Source organism: Camelus bactrianus, chromosome 17 (assembly GCF_048773025.1).
Source record: "Camelus bactrianus isolate YW-2024 breed Bactrian camel chromosome 17, ASM4877302v1, whole genome shotgun sequence".
Taxonomy (NCBI): Eukaryota; Metazoa; Chordata; class Mammalia; order Artiodactyla; family Camelidae; genus Camelus; species Camelus bactrianus.
In genome coordinates this window covers 8,276,617-8,295,976 of record NC_133555.1, presented here as the reverse complement: position 1 = coordinate 8,295,976, position 19,360 = coordinate 8,276,617, and the positions used below count along the sequence as shown (strand labels likewise).

The 19,360-nt window shown below is 36.8% G+C and overlaps 1 protein-coding gene across 11 annotated transcripts in view; it reads left to right on the top strand.

Moving 5' to 3' along the window:
* Nucleotides 1-19,360, top strand: part of GRM7 (glutamate metabotropic receptor 7) — a 769,912-nt gene that overhangs the window by 212,048 nt on the left and 538,504 nt on the right. The window lies entirely within an intron of this gene.

Genomic DNA, 19,360 nt, shown 5'->3' with positions numbered 1-19,360 from the left:
AGTCTAAGATAAATCAAACAGTGAAAGCAACTAATAAGCTCTTAGCAAGGATTTTATCATGAGGAGGGGCATTGGTTTAACCTTGAATATCAAGGGTAGCAGCAATTTGGTAGCTGTAGAAAAGCATCCCTGGAAATTTTTGAAAGGGTTCCATTTTCCCTGTTGAGAAACATATGGAAATTATGCACCCTTGGTCCAAGTGAAATTGGTAAATTGGAATCACTATAATCAGAAGCATCTCATCTTTGAATATGTCAGTGGTGAATGCACAATTTGCACAATTCACACAAATGCTTTGCCCATCTTGTGTTCATTTTGTCTCTTTATTCCTCCTCCTCTATTTAAATTTGCTTGTATTTATCATCATAGTAATGTTTGCCAAGAATTTTGAAATCTGTTCTTTTGGTCCTTGTTTTGGCTGCTTAGACAAGGATGGCCAATGACTTAGGGAAGTTCATGCATTTAATCAGTGGAAATCAGTTTCCATACCTGAATGTCCACTATGTTCTCTTCTTAAGGAAGTGGGCTGCCTTGCTGTTCTGGAGTACACGACAAGAGGGCTTATCTTTCTGACCCCCTCCTTGCCCACTCTGGTGGAGTCCTCTCAATAATTCTGTCATCAGCCTTGGAGATGAGTGCTTCCTGGACCTGCCTGTGTCTCTAAAACAACAATATAAATGCTTTTGCCTGTATGACGAAGTCCTTCTTGGCTACTTACATCTTGTCTGCTGAGCCTTTGATCTAGTCATCAGCTCCTGAAGATCACTTTGGTGCCCTGTGAGTTCACGGCGGGGGGGGGGGGGGGGGTGTCTCCATTTCACTGAAGTCTATTTTCGATATATTCCTGTTCCTTTCAAAATGGATTGTGTCCTGGACCCAATCCTATTCCCTCATGTCTCCCTTGACCTTAGCCTGTTCTAATCTAGCAATTTTGTGTCCAAGTCTCCTCTTTCTCCTCACCCCTAACCTGCTACTGCTTATCTTATAGTTTAATACATCATCACCTATAATGGAGCTGCCCTGGATACAATTGTTTTTATGGTGTTTTAAGGGTATAGTTGTATAAGATATCATAAAATGACTATTATTATAAATCCAGAAGTTATAACTGACCAGTAAGAGTACTCTTTGATTCTCCCAATGTCATGGTTGAACAAACATCCCAATTTTAGAAAAGTTAAAACGTGAAGTACAGAATGCTTCGATTTGAAGAAATTGGGTAGAGAGGACCTTTTGCCTTTAAAGAGGAGAGCTGTAAGTAATCCAGAATGTGGAAAAGTCAAGACTTGGAAGAGGAGGCAGATCGAAGACAAGATTTGGAACCTGGCTAGTCTAGAATCACTTTGATTAAAATGATCTAATTGATAAAATATTCATTATTTTGCCAGGGTAGATACAAGCAAAATTCAGCTTGTTTTCAGTTTATTGGATTATATCAACTCTATTTTTCTTTACTAACAGGGAGAGGGTTCAGTCATTTGTTCATAGACTCACTTCTGTCCAGTGCTATTTCTCCTTGAAATGAACAACTTCGGTGAAGAGAAAGAAAATGGAACCAAGAGAGGGAAAATACTTTAACATAATAATTAAATATTCCCATGTTATAGTCCCACAGACGAATGATCCCTTTGTATCTAAGGGCATACTGTGCTAATCTAAACTTAGTATTCCCTTTTTGCTTCTAAGGTATTTAAAAAAAAATTATTAGTCTCATCCCACTCCTCACCCATGTGTTTCACTCTCTGGGCTTTTCACAGAGCATGCGTAGAACAAAGATTGCCTATCGTGGGAAGAAACAATCTGATATTTAAAAAAAAATCTCTTTGGCTAATGGATTTTTAAAGCTTGTATCCAAATGACTAAAGATAAGAAGGTTATAACATCTCCTTAATCCATTCTGAGCTAAAATCTCATATTGTGGCTGGGCTGCATCAATACCCCCACCCCAACCTGCAAGCTACACATTTATTTCTTTTCTGCCTTTTGAACACTGGCTCTCATTTATCTCTGAATGCCCCGTTGGGCTGCATTCAACATGCTGATATAACAGCTTTTAGTTAGCTTTATAAGGGGTGCTTTGCAAAATGGCTTTCACATCACTCCATCCCATAATAGAGGCTGGTTGGCAGTGAAAATATTTACAGTGAGGGAGTTCTTTTTTGTGTTCACATTTTCTGTTGTTGCTGCTGTCATCTTCGTGACTGCTTCCTTCTCGGGGCAGTGAACCAGCTAACGACAGCATCCCCTCAGCATCTATTTTGAGGGTGAGAGCCTTGCCTCGCTTGTGTAGATAGAAATGGGGTTTACCCATGACAATTGACAACTGAATTGTCACCTTCCCCTCAGGTGGTTTCCTAATTATAATTTGTTCTGTGCTGTGTCAGGAAATAGAAGAATAGAAAAACAGAATCTCTTTGCTGCAGAGCCAGCAGGATCAGGACAGCCTGGGAGCCAAGGAAAGTCACACTGGAAATAGCTCCAAGGTGCTGGCCGGGTGTGAAGGTGTGCTGTTTGGGAAGGTTACTCAGGTGGCTCAAATTGCCTCTAGCCTTACATGAACTTGGCTCATGATGGACTCAGTGATTTCTGTCTTAAAAGAGGCTGGTACTCTGGTACTTCGTTGAGATTTCAAATGAGCTCTTTGAAAGTGCTATCTATTACTGTAACTTTGCACTCACACTCCCATTTTTAAGTAGTTGGTGGAAGTCAAATGTGCAACACTCAGAAAGCCATGAACTGAAAATCACCCTGGATGTTTTCATTGCCATGTTCTAGACAGCATAGACTATTTTAAGTGGCTGTGGGAAACCACCAGTCACATATGATGCATGATAGTTTGTGGACTTGGATTCTGGGATGGTTTGACGGTTGAAAGAATGGTTATGCTTGTAAATGCCTGAGCATCTTGTTTGCCAGTATTTTGTTTGATATATAAATTTTCACTGTTTCCAGGACTGTGTGAGGTTTTCAGGGGAACTGAGTTAACTACTATTTACATCATAGACAGCTTGAAAGGATTCTTAAGCCACAAAATGTTAAATATCCCAAGATAAAAGGTTTTGTCTTTTAAGAAACTTTTTTGGGTGACTCTTCTCCTCTGTCTCTTTTTCTCCCTCTTTTGTTTCTCTTTCTCTCTGTCTTTTTATTTCTTTAACTTCTGTTAAGCTCTTCATTTTATACTGTCAGCATCTCTCTGTCTCTCTGTGACTTTATTCCATTTTTTCTCATGGCCAAGGAACTTGTAGTTTGTTTTAAAAAATGTATTTGGACACCTCTCTGAGATATTGGGAGCAAGATACACAGAGTCCTCTTTTAATAGGTTAAGTCAGCCTCAATTATCTAACTCTTCTGCTTCAGAAGAGTTATGCAAAGATAGGCAGGCAGTGGTTGGAAGCCACAAACTACTCCAAATCGTCATGATGCCTGCTTAAACGTGTTCATCTAAAAACTGATGCCACTTGGGAAATTATCCTACATTCTAGCATTTACTGGGAAGGTAGAGGAGATATTTGGTGAGATATTCTTTCTTTATTTATTTATTGAAATATAGTCAGTTACCATGTGTCAATTTCTGGTGTACAGCACAATGTCCCAGTCATGCATATACATACGTATATTCATTTTCATATTATTTTAAATTAAAGGTTATTATAAGATATTGAAAGTAGTCCCCGTGCTATACAGAAGAAATTTGTTATTTTTAATTTTTTAATTAAAAATGTAGTTTTTAAATTTTTAAATATTCTTTTTGAATTTCAAGACAGCAGCTGTCTTTACTTTATTTTCACAAGGTCACAGCTTTCTCTCCCCTAAAGAGGGACCACATCTCTCTGATTCCTAACATCTTCCACCGGATGGCTCCAGTGACGTGTCAGTGAACAGAACTGATCAGAGGATCTAACCAGTCGGTGTGGCTAGATTCACCATCACTGCAAAGAAAATGAATTAGACTATCTAAATAACAGTGCTGTATCATGTCATACAAATTAGAGCTAATATTTCAGCATTCATTATATCACGAATAATGTTAAATTCAAGGTGGTTGCCTTATACTCCATTATTAGTATTTTTTAGAAAAGTTTTGGTTAAAATATTCCTTAGAGTGTAAAATACTTACTTAAAATACTCCAAAAATCTGTAAGCAGGTTTTTAGATTTCTAGGTAGATATATCCTTTAAACTATATATGGTATATATAGTATTTGTCATTAGTAATATATACAGTGTAACAAAATAGTATATTATAGTAAAATAGTAAATAGTAATACAGTAAATATTATAGTAAACATTATACTATACATACACACAGACACACACACAATATGTACAAATACTTTATTTCAAAACCTAAGAGAAACTAGCTCGAAATTTTCTCACATTTTTGTTACTTCCAATATTGTTTGCCCAACCCAAATGGCCAGTTGTCATATTTGGAAAGTTTTAGGTGAATCATCTGTCAGAAGTGGAGAAGTCAACATTCCTTAACATGCTTATTGATTTTACTGTAGCAATAGATTTAAGATCAGAATGAAAAGTGAACCCTTTTCTCTGAAGTATAATAGAGCCCGCCTGGATAAATAGGATTCTTTTAAGTAGGAAGCACACATAGTATAATGTTAGACAGATAGAGGTGAAAGATGGTGACTGGAAGACTGGAAGAGCTCAAAATTAAGTAAATGCACGGGGTCCTTGGCTGAAAAACATCTGGCATAAAACAAAATGACAGTATTGAATAGAAATTAGAAAAAATTCTCTACTTGCCATATTTGTTCTTCAACTTTCAAAAAAATTACTTAAAGTATTGATCTCCTTGAGACTATTTAAGATTTGTGATTTTTTTTTAAGAGTATATCCTTTCACTGTGATGTGTCTTCATAGCTTTGCTTGACATTTTAGCAGGGAAATTATCTTTCTTTCTATTTTAAGCATGACTAGAAACATGACTTAAGTCTAACTGCTGAAACCCAGATACCTAAAACCCACAGCTTATTGCTCCAGGATGCATGGGCTGATAATAATGATATAATGATCATCTCATAGAGTTTTCACTTGGAATGGTGATTTATAGTCATAGGTGTTTTCCTGCCATTGGTAGTGGAGAAGTCAAAAATTGTAACTTCTTAATTGCCCAACGTGGAATAGGTCAAGGGAACTATCTTTCCAATCCATGGAGAAACATGGCTGAAAAGAACCCTGGAACTTGAATAAATTATCACAAAGCTGTCTTTAAGGTGAATTCAGGAGAACCTTTTTGTTTTTTATAAATATTAAACTTGTCAGTGTTAAGAACATTTTTAAAAAAGAATTTTGGGTGGGAGAAAGTTGAACATTTTTAGTAAATTTTCATGGATGTTTATAGCAGAAGAATTGGGAAGTCATAAAGGCCAAGTCATTAGAAATACACCGATTTATTGTTTGGAATATTTTCATGAAAATAGGAGGGCTGTTTGGGGGTCATTGTAAGATGATCCTAACAGAAGTGTACTTCCAACATTATTTATCACTTCTGGTCAATGTACAGTTGATACCTTCTTAAGGAATTATTGATTGCTGACTGTCTTCTTTGCCTTGTAAACAATTGTTTTAAGGTAGATTTAATCAGACCTGAATTGTCAACTGTATCTACTTACCAGTTCACTGACGTAGAGCCGCACATGGCCAACTCATACCCATCCTTCAGGATCGTGGTAGGTGATGGCCACTCTCTTTGGATTCTTTCTTCTTCCTTACTGATAAACCTCAGTTTTTTTTTGAGGTAACAGTGTACACAACTAAATTTTTTCAAAAGTATTTTCTGGCCATCAAGTTTACCATTTTGGATAATGATGTAGATGGAAGTGTTGTGTACAAACTTGGAAGTTTCCATAAAAGGACTTCACCCAACTGAAAAAGGTGCCCCTTTGCCTTTTTCCATATCTCCTCTCTTGCTGTCTGGAATAGGTCCTGACTGCAGAAGCTTTGGGATATCTGGGACCCTGAGTGGCCTTGCAAGTATAGTTGACTTGCTAGGATGCTCAAGCAGAGAAATACAAAGAGCCTGGGTCCCTGGTGCCTATGAAACTGCCATGCCAGCTCTGGACTATTTACATATCAATTTATTTTATGTAAGAGAGCAGCAAACATACTTTTGAGCATCTATTACTTTGAGTTTTCTTTGTTTGCAACCAAATCAGTTCATAATTTAGCTTAAAAATGAAAAGAAATCTTTCTAATTCTGAAATCTAATAGAGAAAGGGACTGAACACTTAGAACAGTATAGATTTTGAGAAACATCATTGTAGAATCTAGTAAAAAAAAAAAAAGTGATTCTTGTTCTTTCTCAGTGACTCTATGACCTTGTGAGTTTTGGTAAAGTACTTTCCCTCTCTGAGTATCATTTCTTTCTATAAAAGCAGAGATCTGAATCCATTAGTACTGATGTCCTATTCTTGACCTTTTGAGAAACATTGTCCTTGCAACCTGGAATCTGCAGGACAAGATCAGGAAGAGGGAAAAATGCTCAAGTTCAGCCAAGACTTTCCTCTGACAGGAATCCATGCATTGTGCAAGGGATTAGTAGTTCCAGTTCACATTCCTTCCAGAAGCACTGGTGTTAACATCCAGCAAATAATGCTGCCCTTGATGAATTTCTCCATCCTCCTCAGTCTCCAGAGGAAGCAGCCAACCTAAATGCAATTACATACAAAAAAAAAAAAACCATGCAATCATGGTAATTAGAAGATGATATGGTAGCAGGAGATGGGATAGCAAAAGTTGCAGGATATAGGAAAGGGATATTAAAAATGGTACATTCTAGAACAAATCAGTATTTCCAACCATGTGCAGTGAAGAGAACCTACCAGGCTACTTCAACCTGAAAAGTATCTTGAAAATTTTACAGGAGGTAGTTTTCTCCCACACATACTTAACCAAGGAACAGTCTCCTGATTCCCAGTCCCCAGAGCTGCAGCTAAAATAGAATTGGGTAAAATGGTTTTCTTTCCAGAGGGAGGTGTTTGAGCCAATGAAAGACATGAGTGCAGAAACCATTACAAGCCCTGCTGGCTTGCAGTTTGCAGTTCTTTTTTAATGTAAATTCAAATATTTCACGACAATTATATCAAGTTCTAGTAATCCTGGATGAGCTCCAACAGTGTTTTGGACCTCTGGCGAAGGCTTAACCCTTCCAAAGCTTTACTATTTGTTTTCTTTTTTCTCTTCTTCTATGTTCATCTGGGAACTAAGAAGAAAGACTGAGAGAAAATAGACAAAAGCTCAGCTTTGCTTACTCCACCAACTCCCATGATCTGCAGGCAGTGGGGATCCTTACTAAGTTGGCAGATTCCTTATCGCCCCTAACGGCAGGTCATAGCCTGCTTCAGATACCAGATGAAACCATGAAAACCTTTGTCCCAGAGACCTTGTTGAAGAATCAAGGACATTTTCTCTAATGGAATCCTTGTTAAGTGATGCTAATATTTGAGTGAAGGAGACTCTTAATTATTACCCTGGAGGTATTTGGAACTTTGTAACTCTTGGGATTTCTGTTTATGTATCCCCTAATGATTCCTCCAAGAGTGCAATAATTGGTGTTAAAAAGATTTTATGTATTTTATTAATCTGCAAGAATAATGATTATAGTAAAAGAAACACAATAACTTTAAGTAGGTCTTAGTTTTAGTTCATCATCCTGCCTTATCCTTTTCTCTAGCTGTAAATCAAGTGGAATTATAGATTCTACCCTCAAACCTTACAAGTTTTTCAGCTTTCTTCAGAGGAACATCGCTTCTTCATTACCCTGTGCATTTGTCTTTCCCATCCTCTTCCCCAGAATAGACTTTCCTTTTTTTCTTTGCTAAGAGAAATCTGCCTCCCATCCTCTAGTTAGCTTCGATGCCTCTTGATCATGTCTTCTTCAAAATTCCAGTTTCTTGTAGTTGTTCTCTCCTCAGTGACCCCTCTGTGTCTGATTTAGACCAGTTGCCCCCATCAAAGTGGTTTCCAGGGAATGAGACTAGTAATTCTTTGGAAGAAAAGGATTATGGACCAAATATACTGTGTAAAAGCCACGTATTTTCCATACCCCGCCATATGGTGAGTAACAATGCGTGAATGTCCTCTTGGAGCTAATTACGCATTCTTCAAATAATTTTTGGGTGCTGACAGGCATGTCAAACTCAATTTAATTTGAAATAGTGACTATATAGTTGCCCGAGACACAGTTACACATTAGCCACATAACTTACTTGTCTTCTTCCCTGCTGAGAGAGCCCAGATTATTTTTCTGGCAACAAGAAACCCATCCCTAGGGGTTGAATCATAAGTCAATCATGGCAATCAGTGTTTGAAGTAGGGATGATAATATGACATGGTTCTGGCCAATGACCTAGGAGGAAAATATGATGAGGAGGGGGAACATTTCAAAAAAAATTTTTAAAAACCAACTCCTTGACCACAAGTCAAATAGATAAGAGAAAGCCTTTGTTCAGCCCTCCCTTCCTTCGTTTAACAATGTCACATGAAGCATGATGCCTAGTGCACTGGGAACTGCCTCATGACCCTGAGACAAAAGTTAAGAGAACTTTAGTAGAAAAATACAATCCCTTAGCGTAGTTGAGACACTAAACTAATCTGCAAACCAGCTACATGCAGACTTACTTTGTGGTTTTATTATCTAAGTCACTATTCATTGAGTAATACATTACTTAGAGCCAAAAGTATTCTCACTAGTGATTTTCAAAAGCTGAAATCACTCGAACATTTTCTAGAAACCTACAGTGTACATGATGTGATCTGATAAGATACGTAACGTAAAACTTGGACAAGATTTCTTTCCTCAAGGAGTCTGGTAGCAAACAAATAGCGGTCATGTAAAAATAGGGTGGAAGCTGAGTCACGAACAGCAAAGTGGGATGAGGAACAAGAGAGGACTCAGCTTAGCTGGAGGGAACCAGGGGAAAGTCCCTGAAGCTGTTTGCGTGTAATCAATCTGGGTCTTGAAGAAGTACTAGAATTTAAATTAGCAAAAATATGAAGCGTGTATTTCAGGCCAATACATAAGCCTCGATGTAAATAAGAAAAGGCCACAGAGATGTAAATACATTCATTTTGTTGAATGATCTGATATATTTGATTACAGTTTTACTTTGGAATAACTTGGATGTTGTGCGTGTGTGCATGCGTGCGTGTGTGTGCGCACATGTATGCGCACTTTAAGACGTTTTAGAAGGTTTAAAATGCTAATTTATACTTAGCTCAAATTTTATTTTCTACCATGTCTATGATACCACCCTAAGTCACTCTCTTATCATTCTCTTATTTAACTCATTTCTTTTTTTTCTCTTTTCTTTTTAAATGTAGGTACTGGACATTGAACCCAAGAGTTTGTGCATGCTAAACATGCACCCTACCACTGAGCCATACCCCCTTTTGTTTTCTTTCTGGTATATATCTTTATGGTATATATGTGTGTGTGTGTATGTATATATACACAGATACATATGTGTAAGAGTGTGTGTGTGTACATATATATTTATATATTAGATTGTCAGTCCTCTAAAACTGGTTAATCTCTTTAATTGTTATATCTATAGTTCCTAAATTTTACAGATTAAAAAGTAACTGGTCATGTGCTACTAGAGTAGTATTGTGTTATCTGAATCAAATAATAGGAAATTATTTACTGTGCAGAAACCTTAGTTATCTTTTTTGTATTAACAAAGGGTCAGAAATGCTCGTTCATCTGGAATCTGAGCCTTACAAAAGCTAAGATAAACAGCGTAGTTCTCCTCCTTTTTATAAGGGGAAAAAAAGTAAATAAGAAATTTTCGTCAAGTAAGCCTCTTTCAGGGAATCAAAGGATCAGCACAGATTTAACTCCACCTTCTGGAACATCTACATCTGTAGTCTCGTATGATGAGAATTAATGTGCCTGCAGCCCTGCCAGACCCTGAAAGTGGCTTCTGAATCATTAAGCAGAGCTTGCATCAGGTTCAGGAACGTCTCTAAGTGCACTTCGTCGTGCTCTTACTTTTTGAAAACTGGGCTTCATGTAGAGTATAGCACAGAGCCGACCACAATATTCAAGTAACATAACGCCGCATTTCCATCCATCCCAAATAATCAAGGTTTTTTTTTTTAATATAACGTACATCCTGAATAATCACGAAATTCACAGTGGTTCTAGGAGTGAAATAAGTTTGGATTTAATTTTATTCTCTTTTGAAAAAGACTTCCTTCACTGGAAGGATTTCCTGGCTGCGTCCGTGTAGAGGACTGAGCCTTTCGGCAGTTGTCACTACGCTTTCTTCTGAGGGACCAGATGACTGAAGGTGGATGGGAAACACGCGGAGGTTCAGTAATTGGAAACGATTGGCAGGTAGAAAGGACAATAGGTGAGGTATAGAGAGGCCACAGGACGTTAAAAATATCTCATTTTATTTTCACTCTGTGACCACGTTCTTATGAGTGTAGTTGTCCTTTTGCACTGATAAACCTGTAGCCCAGTGGTTCTCAACCATGGTGATTTTGAACTGCCTCCCTGCTCCCTAACGCACACACATGCGCACACACACGGGGATACTTTGCTTTGTCTGCAGTTATTTTGATTGTGACATCTGTAGGCTATACTCCTGGCATTTAGTGACAGAGGCCAGGGATGCTTCTAAACATCCTGCACTGCACAGGATGGCCCCTCTCCCCACCACACAAAGAATGACCTGACCCCAGGTGTCAGTGGTCCCGAGGTTGAGAGACCCTGGTCTACAGAGATTTGGCATTTATATTGCTAGCGAAACACAAACCAAACCTCTAGGTCTGAGACTGTGGCCTTTGGGGCCTGAAAGAGATCTAAGATCACTTCTAATGTGTTAAGAAATGTTAAATAAAACACTTACTTTGGTTACTTTTTTGTGTCTTAATATATAGCGGTTTACAGGGATTCTGGGTAGAGATAATTCATGAACATGTAGGATTAGGAAGGACTGTGAAAAGTTATAAATATGACTTTCCCCCTTTTCTTCTCTCCATTTGCTTGGTAAAGTGTATGTAGGTGATTTCTGTGGTGCCCTGTTGGGAGGGAAGTTTTGCTTTGTACATTTTTTTAAATTGAGGTACAGTCACGTACATTGTCACTTTATGGTATAGAAATATGGGTAGAGGTATTTCTCCAATCTACAGAAGACCTCAGAAAGCCTATTTACATGCTACACATGCATTTGCAACCCCTCACGCACTTAAAACCAGGCTGCCTATCTACACAAACAACACTGGGCTGAATAGCACTGTTTGTGACTACGGTGCATACAATTTCATTTTGTGAATATTCCATCTTTGCCCTGTAGGGTAGCTTGGGCTCATATGATTAACCTCATTTTGGGGGTAGAGAATAATCTTGTCTAGCTTTTTTTTGTTGGGGGAGAGGTAATTAGGTTTACTTAGTTTTTTTAGAGGAGGTACTAGGGATTGAACCCAGGACCTTGTGTATACTAAGCATGCTCTCGGCCACTTGAGCTGTACCCTTCCCACTTATCTAGCTTGACAGCAGCTACGTGTATTGCTGTTTTGGCTGCTATAAACCACCCGAAAATTATAACTTTCGCCTGAATTTCTATGTTTCATAAGAAATGGGGAGAGACAAGTTCTATCTCCAGCCCTATTTCTAACATTTTCCAATAGGGAGTTGTGTAAGATATTTAGGTTTCCCGCCCTTCCCCTGACATAACCATCATAATTATCTTCACTGTCATCATTGTCAGTAACCACACCCTTATATCGTTTCCTTTCAGACATTTCCGTAAGAAACACCTTTTTTTGGTCTGTGAATTCTGACCATGCCTTGATATCACATCTTGCTTGTTTCCCTTGGTCTAGATCAGGTTGTGTGATTCCCCTTGCATCAGTCATGTAGCTAAAGGAATCCTGTGTCCTGAGTGGACAACTTGTGTCTGTATCTGCAGTACCATCATCTCTAAACTACAGAAGCTCAGGATGAGGAAGGCAAAACAGTGAATATTCACGAAAATAATATGTGTATCTATTATAGGTTGTTGCAAAAATTCATGAGATTATATGTATAGAGTATTGCCTATCCCAAAGCCCAGTATATATAGATATTTAATCAAATAATAATAATAAAAAAACCAGATAACATTATTTGAAATACGTACTAGACACATTTGACTTGCAGTCTACACATAAAAGGACTTGGTTTTAAGGAAACGTTTCCTTCCACTTAATAGAATGTAGAAGGAATTTGGTGTTATGCCATTAAAGAAATGAAAGGCAAAGGAAAAAGATTTGCAACCGTTGATGATAATCTTTGTCATGAGTAATTTAAAGTCGAGTGAAATTCCAGACTTTAAACTAATTCAGAATTATTAGTCATTCTTTAGTACTTTGAAATAAATAAATACTATCAAAAATCAGAATTGAAGCCCAACCAGCCTATTATGAGCAGAGATGTTACCTAGGGAAGAGACATATATAAATCTTTGAGAATGATGCTTCAAAGAATAAGCCTGAAAGGGTTATTTGACCATTTTTCCTTTTTTGAGGGATCCATATCAATAAAGCTTAATAAGAACTAAGAGTGAAACTACTGCTAACTGTGAACTTAATAATGCCCCACTGGGAGTTCATTAATATCTCAACAGGTACACTGAAGCATTATCTTAATTGCTCATGATACTTCCAGAAAATGCCTTTTACAAGTTTTGTGGCAACTGCCCTCTGGAACGAGTGTTAGTACATTTTGTATTGCCTTTCTTAGCTGTGTGAATTCCCTGGGAATATGGGACTGCAAACCTCATTTAGCTTTCCAAAAATAAGAAGTTCCCAGGTGACTGACTTTGTTATAGGCACTGCTCTTATAATATAAAGAGGAAGAAGCTCAAAATGCATGAAACCATTTTCAGATCTTTCCTTTTTACTTAATTGAAATGGTTCCTTCACTTTTATGAATGTTTAGGTATTTATCTTTGATGACAATTGAGCTGGTGTTGAAATAGTGGTAGCAATTTGGATTTTTAAAATATTTATAATAACTTAATCTCGTCTACATCTGGCCTTGGGTCTTCAGTTATTTTGACAGATGTTGACACTAAGATGATGCTTAAAGGGGTGTATTTCTAAGCCCATGGGATTCCTTTGCCTTTACAGAGATTAGGGGATGAAATTAAATTTAAAAGGGTTCTATCTTGTTGACATTTGGAAGGTGAAAGTACTTCACATATGATAATATTTGATTTTGCATGTATTAGAAGTGACATAAGATTGCTTTTTCTAGATGTGTTTAATATATTCCTTCTCACTTCTTTTTCTTTTTCTTTTTTGAACTGATAATGGCAATGTTAACAAAAAGTAAGGGCATTTAACTAGAATTGAGAACCTAGGACCCCAAACACTAATTTCTTCTTGCATCTGACAGCCGAGCTGGTGCCAGAAGGAAGAAATACTAAGGAGACAACAGGGCAGGATCACTCTGTTTAAAATGATAAACCCTAGTATGTCTTGTAGAGTTAGACAAACTCTGAGTACTGTGGTATCTGTTGCTTGGAGTTGTCAAGTCTTAGGCCTAAGAGAAAAGAAACCAGAGTGAACAGCCCCCTAAATGACTCCCTAAGTCTCTTTACCTTTGAACCCCCATCCATTGTCAGTTTGTCCTATATTCCAATGATGAAGAAAGAAATCCCTGGAGAAAATTTGCCAGGGAAAAGAAAGAGTGAGAAAAGTGTTTGCTCCTGTGCCCGGGGCAGACATAACTCCTAAATGATGTGGGTCCTTCTGGCCCCACAAACTGTGTGCATGAAGGACTCTGTTCCCTTAGGATTAGTCCATTCATTATTTTACTGGCTTACTCTTTCATTCACTGAATAATGATCAGGTTTGTATCCTGTACCCAGTATAGTGCTTACCAGTGATGATAAAATGTTGAACAAGGTCCTTGCCTTCCATGAGGGCAAGTACTGTCTAAGAAAGTTGCGAACAATAAACATAATTAAGCAGATAATTTATTAAATGAGAGTTGTGACATTTGTTACCAAAGAGAATTAGTGCTCCAGAACTCATCAGTTGTCCTTCCTGTAACTCTTACTTTCTAGGGCAAACCCTGGAAAGGTCAGGAGAGAGCCGTGAGCGCCTCATAGTGATTGGTGTGTGCCACTAAATAACTGGATAGAATGTAACTTGATTCTTTCAGTCCCCCTAAAAAATTCAGTCACCACAATCACTTGTACTGGTGAGATATGAATACTGATGACTTGAAAGTTTTTACAGAGTATAGGAGATGTAAATTATTTAAATGTCTATTTTAACTATTCTTGAAATTAATTTTCCCCTAACCTGTTTTTTTTAGATTTACAGAAATTCTTAGATATGCATAAATATTTTAAAAGTTAAATTACAGTGAATTGGGCTTTTCTTTTCTATTTTAAGAATAATATATGGGTTTGGGAAATGTCACATCTGGTGACTGGAAGAATGATGGTTTTTATTGCTTTTTACTGTTTGCTTTTCAGTGTTTGAAAAGGGTCAGGAAAGTTGACTTCTGCATAAATTTTAAATGATAATTTTGAGGTGTGAGACCTGCTTTGTCTCAAAAATCTTGATTACTTGAAGCTAGTTTTCTATCTTGTGATTAGTGTTACCTGACTCATGTCTTGGGAGAAATAATTGGAGAAACAGAAGATTTTCTTTGAAAAAGAGACTTAGTGGAGGGAAATAATTTTTCAACTATTTGAAGACACATGTGTACTGTATGTTCTAGCTAAGACTATATTTAGGAAAAATAATTCTTCATTTGATCAGGAGTTTTTCAAGAGTAAATACTAGTTGGTTTTAAATGCTCACTGTTGGGAAATAGGAAAAAGTAAAGTTATTTTCAGCATTTTCATTCTTATTTTCCTGGAAGATCTAGCTGATGTAATTAGAAAAGAAAACTAAATGATTTCTTGTAATATGGCTTAATTACCTGGAAATCCCAATTAAAAAAACCCAAGGTAATTAGAACTAATAATTTTAATAAGGGTGTAAGTCATAAAGTAAACATACAAAAATTAATAAATTCATATATGCCAGCAATGAATAGAAAACAAAATGAAAATTTTATATCATTCATAATTCAATAAAAATAACAATTATCTGGAAAGAAAGTTAATAATGTGCAAGTCCGACATGGAGAAAGTTATAAAATTTTATTAAGTGAAAAGGATGAACAATGAAATAGATTAAAAATAGGTATTTTCCCATAGGGAAAAATAAAATATTATAAATGTATTCCAAATTAATTTATAAATATAATGTAATTCTCATCAAAATTTTAATAGAAACTTGTGAACTTGAAAATATTGTATGAAAGTTCAGCTAGAAAATTAAATGTGTGATTATCCATGGTAATTTTTGAAAGAACAGTTATGAAGTGAGAATATATTCCAAGTATTATAGCTCTAAAATAATCTAAGTTTATCTGAGCTAAATAGTAAAGCACTGTCCCAAGATTCAGAAAACAGAGAAGTGGAATAGTGGAGAATACACCCCAAAGACCCAAAGGTATTTAAAAATTTAATATATGACAAGATATGGTCTTTGCTATCAGTGGTGAATGAGTAATTAGTGCATGGTGCTGCAGCAAGTAGTTAACTATTTGAGATAAAACGTATAGATTGCTGGTCTACATTATATAACAGTGGCCAGTAATTTCCACACAGGGACATATTTAATTGTAAATCTCAAATATTTGACATTTTGCTTGGGGGGTGGGCTTGAACAATATTCTAAGAACATACTCATTATGTCTACAGAGACTTGAATTAGCGCTGAAGATTTTTTTTCTTCTAATGGTAGGAGAAACTTGAAAAATGCTTAATCATTTAACGATAAAGGTTAGATTTAGCTTAGGAGTAGTTTAGCAGAATATTATGCTACCGGAAAGAAAGCGAGAGAAAAATGAAAGGTGGAGGGAGGGGGGAAGGGAAAGGAAGATGAGATTAAGATTCACGTTTCCATAATTAAAAATACATACGTACATACCACATGACACACACAAAAAAGATAGAGACTTAACAGAATGTTGACAGGAATTAAGGCTTTAAAGTTATTTTCTTGTCTCTGTTTCTCTTTTTCATAAATGATATACGTATTGTTAGTTTTATAAGAAAAATTACAAACTCAAACACAGTAGATTATAGATGTTTTTAACCCTATTTGATATACATCATTATCCATACCATTTTTGTGTGATTTTTATAAAGAACAAAGAATAACAAATTTTTATAAAGAATCAAGAATAACAAAATATGATGAAATGAAGGTTTAGACCTACAATAAAGATGTTTTGGGTTTTTTAATTGGAAAATGGAAAGCTTAAAGGGAGATGTACTATTTATTTTTATACAGCAGAGTTAGGATCATACTAGATTGTCTTCATCAAAAGATCAGTTCTGCATTTTCAAAGGAGACTGGCAAGAGGGGAGAATTTCAATAGCAGAAAAAGAAAGTATAGCTAGATATCAAGGGCAGTGTGTCAGTTAATCACTAAAAGTGACTAATAATAATTTGGTCAGTTTCAGGTACCAGTTTTAATACCCACTTCAAAATAATTACTATGTAGGCTTAAACTTAGTTTGAAAACAAGTAACTAAACATACAGGATAACAGTTTAATAAGTATACAGCCTGTTTCATAGGTTGTGTACATGGGTTCTCCATCTCTTACTGCTAGGAGGGATAGCCTTACACAGTTATATTTTTATCTCAGAAATGAAATCCACTAGATCTTTCATTCCTTATTCTGGCATCATTGTATGCATAGTATGGAAGTGAGTGCCATTGAATATAGGTTGTATGTATGATCCTCAGGAGACATACATGACTTAAGCCAGTTCCTCATTTATAATAGAAGAGATAAAGCATGGAAGAGATAAACCACCTATAGTAACCATTTTCAAAGTGTGCATGGTAGTGAGGAAAAAATCTGTTTCACCAGGATTTTCTTTGCTAAAATGTTGGGCACAGTTTAGAAAATGCATTTGCATTGGAGGTATTTCACAATTGCTATGTTTTACAGCAACGATATAAATACAAATTTGAGTAGAGGGCTGGATATATCTTTATTAGTACACCTTCACAGGTAGAAAGGGATTTTGGCAGGGAAGGCATCTGTGCAACAGCACGAGCATTTTCCATTTCCACAAGTTGAAATTGATGGAAAAATACTGACATGCTTGGCTTCTTTACTTTTATCTCTTGTAAGAAAAGGTATTTCTCTCCCTTCCTCCCTCCCTCCATTTTTTGTCCAAAAGCTTTATTCAGTTAATTTTTCACATAAAATTTATAACCCATGAACTATAAATGAAACATAAGGAACTCAATCCGTTTGCATAGTTGTATGAACTTTAATAAGGTGTTTAAATATAATGTTTGAACAACAGCCTAAGAGTGACCTATAAAATTACTTTCAGTGGCTCAGTAGTCAGTGTTGTGGACAGAAATTGGCCTGGATTCCAGTAATCTACTACTCTTCCTTGTTTTATGCTGATTATTAAAATGTTTTAGTAACAATTTATCAGAGTTTTTAGTTTTAGTAACAAAGTATCAGAGTTAAAGAGTTCAGAAGTTTGCATTGGGCTGTGTCTGGTTTGAGTATTGCTCTCTATCTTACAACTTTGTGACTTGAGGTAAGGTCATATTCTCCTTTCAAGTCTCAATTTCCTCTCTTGTAAAATGATTTAATAATAGTATAGTATCATATCGTATAGTGAAGAATATTTACTAATGGTTAGATAAGGCAATACATGAAACTTTTACAACATTCTTGGCATGTGATGAAGAGTTAAATAGTAGATACTATCTCTAACACAATAATGATAGGAATATGTAAACACATTTTCTTAGGATGATGCGGAAAATGTTTTTGCTAATGCATCAAAAAGAACTTGGAAAGTCAAATGTGGAGAATGGGTAATCATAGTAAGAAAACACACATTTTTCTCTCCTTTGATTGTCATTACCCCCATAGATTAAGTGCCCATGCTGATCCAGGCATCATGCTAAACAATGCACATTTGTATTTCCTGCCTCTCAAAACAATCCTGCAGGAATTAAGGTAGCCAACTCAATGAGGTGAAATACTCACCAAAGTAAACCTAGTGAACAGAGAAACGTCAGGCTTTGATTTCAGATCTTCTCAAGGCCAAGTCCCATTTTATTTGGATTGCACCTCACTGCCCCTAGAACTGAGGAGTTCCTAAGATGAAGACCATCAGGAGTCTTGAAGGCTCTCTCACACTGGCTTTGGACTTTCAGTCAGGGACACATGGCCTGCCCCTAGTGGTCGTAGAGCAGAACTGCATCAGAGCTAGGCTGCATGGAAAATAGTGAGTCCTCTGAGGGACCACTTGACTTGACTGTGATGGTAACCAAGAAAAACTGGTGGAGAAATGAGCTGTACAGAAGTGGTGCCCAGCTTTGAACAATGGCCAGTGGATAAACTTTAGGCAAATTGTCCTGGAAAGAGAATAATAGGTTAATATTGATTAGAATGTTTAGGGCTCAAAAGAATTAAGAGTGTAGCTTTGATATTTTGGAGCAAAGACTTGGACTGTTGGGCTTTGTCTGAGCAAAGATCAAAACTGGTTTTTAGATCCATGAGCAATTCTTATGATAAAGCAAGGGCAAGTTCTGGAGGGTTTACAACCAGAATTTTGTAGGAGTTGATCACTCTTACGATCAGTGTACCAATCATGGTCTGCTGCATACTTGTGTTAAGAGAAAGCGCTAGGAGGCATTGTGTTGTGAAAGTAACTAGCTCAGAGATCCTGAAATTAGGCCCTAAGTCATCATCTTTGAGGTCTTCTCAGGTATTTGGGGTCCTGGACAAACATTTTTTTTAAGGGCCTGTTTCTATATACATAATTTGATTTAACTGAAGTTAGCCTGTGAGGACTACTCAGGTGTCTAATCTCACATGATCCTAAGAAATAAATACTGTGCCAGCCAAGGGGAGTAATCTGCTTGTTAGGTTTCCCTCTTGGAACCAGGTTCCTGCTGTAGGAGGATCCATATAGGCACAAATTCTAGAACCCCTTGAAACATCTGAGTAATCCACGTGAAATAGAGAGTTCTCTAAAAGAAAAAAAGCGGGGGCAGATTAGAGGTCCATGTGGCTTTACCCAGACTGTCAGCCCTCTCTCAGAATCCAAATGGAAACTTAGATAATTTTGAGAAAGGCCCTCTGAAGTACAGGAACCATGAAGCGATGGCATTGGGTCAAGGAACCCCCTTGCCTGGGTCTAAGGATGCTACTGAGCTGCGTTCATTCATTGAGCTTGTTAATGGGAAGAAGAAAGTAAATAGTGCGTCTAGCTTGCTTAGATATGTCCTCACAGG